General features: G+C 43.3%; 1 long non-coding RNA gene across 1 annotated transcript; it reads left to right on the forward strand.

The window, feature by feature from the left end:
• The first annotated feature begins 3,031 nt into the window (after positions 1–3,031).
• Positions 3,032–3,571, forward strand: LOC123416710. The gene is made up of 2 exons (XR_006616319.1): positions 3,032–3,129; positions 3,215–3,571. It is a non-coding gene; the product is annotated as an uncharacterized LOC123416710 (long non-coding RNA).
• The last annotated feature ends 4,216 nt before the right edge of the window (positions 3,572–7,787 follow it).

Here is a 7,787-nt window from a genome sequence, read left to right on the forward strand (position 1 = left end):
GGCGCGGCGGTGCTTATAAAGCCCTACGAGCGCTCCTCGCTCGACTAGGTGGGACTAAACATTGTCGTGCCCCGCGCCGGTGCCAGCCCCAGATCTTTAGTCCCGGGTTGGGGCTCGAACTGAGACTAAAGACCCCCTTTAGTCCCGGTTGGAGCCACCAACCGGGACTAAAGGTCCATGCTTCCCGTCTTTTGGGCTGCCGAAAAAGGGCCTTTAGTCCCGGGTTGGGTCTCCAACCGGGACTAAAGGGGGGTCTTTAGTCCCGGTTTGAGACCCAACCTGGGACCAAAGGTCCTACTATATATACAGATTGACGAAAATTCAAATCCAAATCGCCAGTTTCATTCTCTTTTTCCTCTCACTCGCCTGCAGCACCGGACAAACTCCTCGACGCCGCCAGGCTACGCGTCGTCGCCGACGCCCTGCCGTCCTCCTCGCCGGCAACGTACCTCCTCGTGTGCCCTCCTCCCCGTCGCTGATGCCCTGCCGTCCTCCTCGCAGGTGCCGTCGTCCTCGCCGATGTCGTCCTCCTTGCCGGTGTCATGCTCCTCCTCGCCTCCGGCGTCCTCCTCCAACATCCCCTGTCGCCGGTGAGCCTCTCTCCTCTCCTCTCGATCGATCGTCGACATGCTTAAGTAGTGTTTTGTATAGAGATGCTTCATTATTTTGTATACAGATGCTTAAGTGTTTTGTAGATTATTGCTTAATTTTGCTTTTGTATATGCTTAAGTGTTATTTATAGCATATTTGGTGAATTTTCTTTTAAGTGTAGGTTAAGCTAGAGGAAACAACATTGTTAGTGTCAGTTTAGGTCACACTTAGTGTTAAATTTATAGGTTATTGTTAGTTTAGGTTAAGTAGGTTTCTTTTATGTTAAGTAAGTAATTAGTTTAGGGCCTTTTTTCATTTCTTTTATGTTAAGTTTGCTACTCGTTTTTCTCTCTTAATATTTTAGAACTATTTGCAGAAGTTTGATGAATTTTGACATTTGCAAAAGTTTGTTATGTATTTGCATTATACACACTTATTCTCATAAAACAACATACAAATATCTAGCTAAAGCATTTAAATGCTACAACAAATGCGATCAAAATCGCAACTAAGGTAATAATTAATCCAACAACATAATGATACCAAGCCTCTTTATTAACGGCATATTTTTTAATCTTTCTAATCTTTAAGCGCATTGCATCCATCTTGATCTTGTGATCATCGATGACATCGGCAACATACAACTCTAATTTCATCGTCTCTTCTTCAATTATTTTCTATTTTAATTTCAATTACTCGTTTTCTTTTTTAACTAAGTTTAACTTCTCGATAAGAGGGTCGGTTGCAATTTCTGGTTCACATACCTCCCTAATATAAATATCTATGTCAACTTGATGGGCATAATTGTCATAAACACTAAATGCAACAAATAGTTATAAAAGATACTATACCACATCCGAATCATAAACCGAACGAGGGCCGACGGGGACAGATATCAAAACCATGGCACTATGTATAGCAAAAAATGATACAAGTAAGAAAATTATACAAGCAACTATCTAAATAATGCAAATAAGATTTTTTCACAAAAAAGATAAGAACAAGAGTCTCACAAAGGTGGTGCCGGCGACGGGCCGGTGCAGGCGATCAACGGCAATGAGGATGGGGATGGGAAGACAGTAAGTAAACCACACCTACACATATGCGAACTAAGAAGTTAATTTGAGCTAAAATCGCATATTAATCAAATAAACTCCCACATAAATACTCCCAAACTAAAACCCACAACTGATCACTATACTTATATAGCATGAAACAAGCTAAATTAGCAATGAGAGGAGAAAGCATGAAGTTACTAACCTTTTACAACCCTTGGATAGATGGGGTGCCTCAAATCTTGACAAATGTTGGCGAAAATCAAGGATGAGATCTCGAGCTATGGGGAAAACAGAGAGGAGAAAACAGAGAGGATGAGCTCAAGCTCGGGCTGGACGAGGGGTTTTTTATAGGGACATCTTTAGTTCGTGTTGTTTATATAGAACGGGACTAAAGGTACACCTCTAGTCCCGGTTGGTATTCAAAACAGGACGAAATGGGCTCGCTGGGACCCCAGCCTGCCACCACCCCTTTACTCCCGGTTAATATCAACAATCGGGACTAAAGGTCACAAATGAACCGGGACTAATGTTGGCCATGCCCCCGGCCACTCCTAGCCGTTCAGACCAGGACTAATGATCTCATTAGTCCCGGTCCGAAATCAAACTAGGATGAATGCTCCAGACAAAAGGTCATTTTTCTACTAGTGTGTGGACGACCGAGGGAGTGAGACAAGGCATCATCAGATGGTAGGTGAGGTCGAAAGTGACAGCAAATAAGCAATCATGTGTGTGTGGGGGGTCGCACCAGGAAGAAGGAACGAGCTAATGGGTGGTTGATTAACTAGGGCTTCTTTCCTTTCGTCCTGAGATGGTTTCGATTGGATAGTAGAGATTAAGATGTCAAACAACATATCATATGTGCTTTACTAATAGTCATTAAGATATCGGCATTACATCCCATTTTCTACTCACCTAAACACAATATTCTTTGTCATTGATTAGTTTTTGTGTGTTTGTCGACCATGGCAACACACGGGCATTATACAAGTATTAGTAATTTTGTATCTGCAATGCATGTTGTTATCAGGTAGAGTAGTAATTAAGACTTAAAAAGGTAGGATATTAATTGCATGACACGGTATTATATATGATATGTTTCTAGGAAAGATAGTATTAATTACACAATTAGTATTATTGCTAATATTTGGTATGATATTGATTACATGCTAAACATGTTGAGGGATTAACATAGGAGCAATATAGGTCGTTAGATGCACGTCATTTCATGGTTGGGATTAGTTGGATGTGCCCCTTTGGATATTTTTATATTGGTATAGATATAGATAAAATATGACAATTAATGCATATGACGGAGTTAATTAGAAGGGTACCCCTTATATATACTGAGGCGAGGTTGAGGTGTGCCATTGCTTCAGATTTCATCTAACCATCTCATAATTTCGTATATAGTTCGTAGAAAATATGAAGGGGATTGTGATTGTTGTTTTCTTCGTCGGATGCCTAATTGTTGTTGGACAATGTAAGTATACATCACTACCATATGCTGTTATATATATATATATATGCATAATGTGGACTGATGGCCATATGATACTATGTAATAGGCTGTTCCGAGCCCGAATGCACCGATGAAGATAGCCATGCCAATGTGACTCCGCTCGTCTCATATTTAGATGAGAGCAAGGTTACCTTGAAATGGTGTGTCGAAAGGAATTGTAAGAGCAAAGGTGAAGCGTGGACCTTGAACACGTGTGTCTGCTGCATGACTCTTCGAGACCAACCAATGTTATAATTCTAACAACGAATGTGAAAAGAATTGCCCACCAAGTTGAAATAAGGGTCCGCATTACAAAGATATATAAAGCAACCTATTATTAGAATAAAATAGCGTGCTGATTGTTGCGGGTGGTACCTTTTCATGAGTCTATATATCTATGCAAATAAAAAGTTAGTTGCACTCGTATGCTGCCAATCTTATCTTATTTATGCTCACTAATTCATGGTAGAGTAATGCTAGACATACCGTTGTTTCACGGGATTTTTATGGACTCCCTATTTCGCAATTTAGATTGTGGATTTAAAAAATGTTTTTGGGTTTCACGATAGTTCATGGGTTTGTAAAAGTTCATGAATTTTAAAGAAGTTAGTGGATTTCAGAAAGGTTTGCGAACTCTGGCCTGAAGTATGGATGATGCATGTTGACATCGCTTCTTATAGACGAACTGGACAAGGATTTTTCACACAGTATAGTCATACTGTTCGGTGTCGCGGTGCAGGGTCGATGGAGATCGCTTGGTGCAGGCGTGATCAATACTCTGGACGGACCGACGCGCATGGACATGGTTTTGCTGGATTGTTCGGAGCACCGGATCTGCTCCTGCACATGCACACGTGATGCCCCTTGACATGCAAACACACAAGATGCATGCATGGTAGCAGCTACTGGTTGGCGGCTCGCGTGTTGCTGGATGCATGCCTCCGCTCGTGACAGAGGTCCGCCGCCGGTAGCCGCAAAAGGATATTTCGATGGAGCCACGACTGGTGTAATGTGTCCATGGATGAATGCCTGCGTAGATCGATGTTGGTGGAGTCCTGCACTGCGAGTCGGATGTCGCCAGTCGGCAGTCGCCAGATCGAAGCTGGCCCAAGATGCCGTGTTCGTGCCTCCGTGAGACGGCACTCTGATCTCTGATGCAGCCATACGTGTGCGGCTCAAGGCGCACGCCAGCGCCTCGATGGAACCGCTGCCCTGTTTGCCAGCTCGTTCGGCCGGCCGGGGCTGCTCCCGTCTAGCGTCCGCATGGGACGCGTTGTGTGAAGGTCGACGCAACACGTTGTTGCCGTCAGAGACCGCATGAGTTGATGGAGTTTTGGATGCCGATTTTACACTGATTTTCACCGGATGACGAGGGTTGGAAGATTGGTGGCTAAAGGAAAGAATCAATCTAAGAAAATCGAAAATCCAAGCATGATTTAATATATCTAAACTACGGAACCGATTTAATTTTTGGTCCACCGGGTACCCCCAGCCCACCCCACCCCCCGAAAGATGAAATTAGTCTCCCAGAGAAGGCGCGCTGCAGAAGTGGTAAAGAAACCTACGATTGATATCGTGAAACAAACCGTTCTAATACCATGTGAAAATTATAGGTGGTTGAATATTGTGTTGTTCTGTTGTATTGATCTAATCCTTGTAATGGTCCAACGCAAAAAAAAAAAAACTTCTAATGATATATATAAAAATACATGTGAAGAAAGAGAGACTTGAAGTAAAGGACAAGTCATACACATATTCTATCTTTAATTTTTATTTTATCTTAAACAAAATATACTTCTAACAGAAACAGCATAGCGGTATCACATCATCATATTTTCCAGCAATCTTCCAATTCTTCAGGACACTCACCCTACTAGAAAGTAGAAACAAATAGTTAGGTAAATACACTTTGGTTCATATATAAAGAAAATTAATAATTAATTAAAAAGTCAAATAGTTTTGAAGTAGTTTTTAGATTAAAATTGACTCTGTTTAGTATATAAATTTCATGCAAAAAGTCAACATTGACTTCTGGGTAAAAAGTCAAAATTTATTTGCTATTATAGATCACTATTCACATTATTTGAACCGAAAATTTGTAATTTTTGAAAAGAAGTCAAAGTATAATTTTCTTTTATGGAATTTTTCTTACAAGTACAATGAAAGGTCAAGTTTATTTCAAAAATGATTTCAGATATTTTTTAGTTTTTGTTGAATTGTTGCTTTATTTTTGCATATAAGGTGTATATACATATAGGTTCCAAAAGTTCCCCTCCCAGATAGTTATGAGTATCAGCGTCGAGCTCGGATGAAGAGGTGATCTGACCTTTTTCTTTTCGATGGTTGCTTTGATGGTGTTCAAGGAGAGAGTCAGACATGGTTTTTTTTTCATAAAATAATTCTATCTTTTCAGTCTTGTAAGGTTGGTGTTTATGTGTTTTGTAACTTGATTTTATTCTATTAATGAGACATGTATTACCATAAAAAAAGATAGTTACCAATATAAACAAGATAGACGCCGCCAAATTGAAGATTAAACAACATTGATAATGAGACAGACCGTAACAAAATCCAAAATCCGTTGAAACAGAATTTTTTTTATCAAATATTTTATTTGTAACATATACTTGCAAAGAAAACTCATACATAGTTACAACACAACGTAAGAGCCAACTATCTAAGGAAAGAGCTCAGCACAGATTATGCCGAACCATGTAGTACAAGTCATGTGTTCCTCATACAGTTTCCCTCATAAATCGGCTCATTTTCTTTGAATAGAGATCAACATTCCCCGTTGACATGTTCAAAAAATATTTGGACGCAGGACAGCCAAAGAGGAGATGATTAATGTCAGGAAGAAAGCGACAGAGAAGGTCACCAACTCCCGCATGTCGTTCTAGTATGCTACCTCCGTATCAAAATACAAGACGAGTATGTGCTACTCCCGTTTCTAAATATAAGTCTTTTAAGCGATTTTCGTTCCTAAATATAAATCTTTTAAGCGATTTCGCTAGAGGCCTACATACGGAGCAAAATGATTGAATGTATATTCTAGAGTATGTCTATATACATCCATATGTATTCTATTAGAGCAACTCTAGCACATCCCGCAAAACGCCCGGTCCGTAAAAATTTCGACGAGTATGCGGGTTTGGGCTGTTTTTCCTGCCAGAGCAGATACTGTAAACGCGGCCCAACCCGTAATACTTTTGCGGTGGCCCGTAAACGCGAGCGCTCAACCGGTATATCTGCGGGTTCGACCGCTGGATGCGGGACGAACCCCAATCCCTCCGCCGCCGCAAAAAGTCCCACCACCTCACCGTCGGCGCCTCCAATCCGCCGCCGCACGCCTCCATTCCGCCGCGTAGCCGCTCCATTCCACCACCTGTGATGGCCAACTCCGGTAGCCGTAGGAACGACGACCCCGAGAGGGCTCGTTGCGTCACATCCGACGCCGCCCGTAAACGCGCCGCCCGCCGGTACACGCAGTGGGGCCAGACGCCGCCGTCGTCGCTCCTCCGTCGCGAGACAGAGGAGTACGACCGCGCGCGCGGCCGCCTCTTCTCTGGCAACTCCTTCAAGGCGTCGAGCTCGCGCTCGTGCTCCTCCCTCCCCCCGGTGAAGAGGGAGCTCGAAGAGCTCCCGTCGGTGAAGATGAAGCCGGAGGCCGGGGCGGTGCCGGAGCGACGTGTCGGGTCCGTCATCGAACCGGAGGATTTCCTCCCTCCGGCGGAGGCGGATAGCCTTTTGCCCGTGCTGCTGGTGCGGAGTGCACGAGAGGCGAAAGAGGACCAGCAACGTCGCCGGAGGGAGGAGGAGATCGACACCATGCTTTATGAGCAAGGTGTCGCGTCGGCCCTCGCCTTCGGCCACAAGGTGAAGGAGTGACGCCGCGAAGCGACTGCGCAGGAGCGCATCTACATCGAACTCTCCTCCTCCGACGACTGAACGCACTGCGTATCTACTACCGCACGAGCTCGACTCCGGTGAGCTCAATTTTACGTAGTGCGACAGGATAGCTAGTAGATCTGGTGAGCTCCGTTGAGCTCCAATAGATGTGCTCCCCCTCTAGTAAGTGATGCGGGTTGTGAATGTAGTTTGTATGATCATGTTTTATGCAGACTGTGGTTCCAATTTCACCCGCGAATGTTTTATTTTAAATTATGCAGTTTGATTATACGGGTTCGGGTTCTGTTCTGAAGCGCAACATTTCATCTTGCAAAACCCCACTTCATCGAACTGTAAAACGCGTTTACAAAACCCCACTTCATCGAACTGTAAAATGCGTTTGCAGTTCGCAATTATACAGGGTCTGCTAGAGTTGCTCTTGGTGAAAAAGAGGTATATTTAGAAAGTAAAATGCTTTTGCAGTTCGCAATTATACAGGGTCTGCTAGAGTTGCTCTTGGTGAAAAAGAGGTATATTTAGAAACGGAGGGAGTAGATGTCTAAAATAAATAAAAAAACCAGTGACACGACGCAGTATGCATCACAGCGCGAACTTTTTTTTTTTTTGAGCTGCACAGCGCGAACTTTAAAAGTGCACAAACCATCATCCACATGCATTCCTGCTACCCGAGGCCAAGGCAGCATCAGGACCCCAGGCAGATGCATACATGCATACATTCTTCTAGACATATA

Source organism: Hordeum vulgare, chromosome 1H, assembly GCF_904849725.1.
Source record: "Hordeum vulgare subsp. vulgare chromosome 1H, MorexV3_pseudomolecules_assembly, whole genome shotgun sequence".
Taxonomy (NCBI): Eukaryota; Viridiplantae; Streptophyta; class Magnoliopsida; order Poales; family Poaceae; genus Hordeum; species Hordeum vulgare.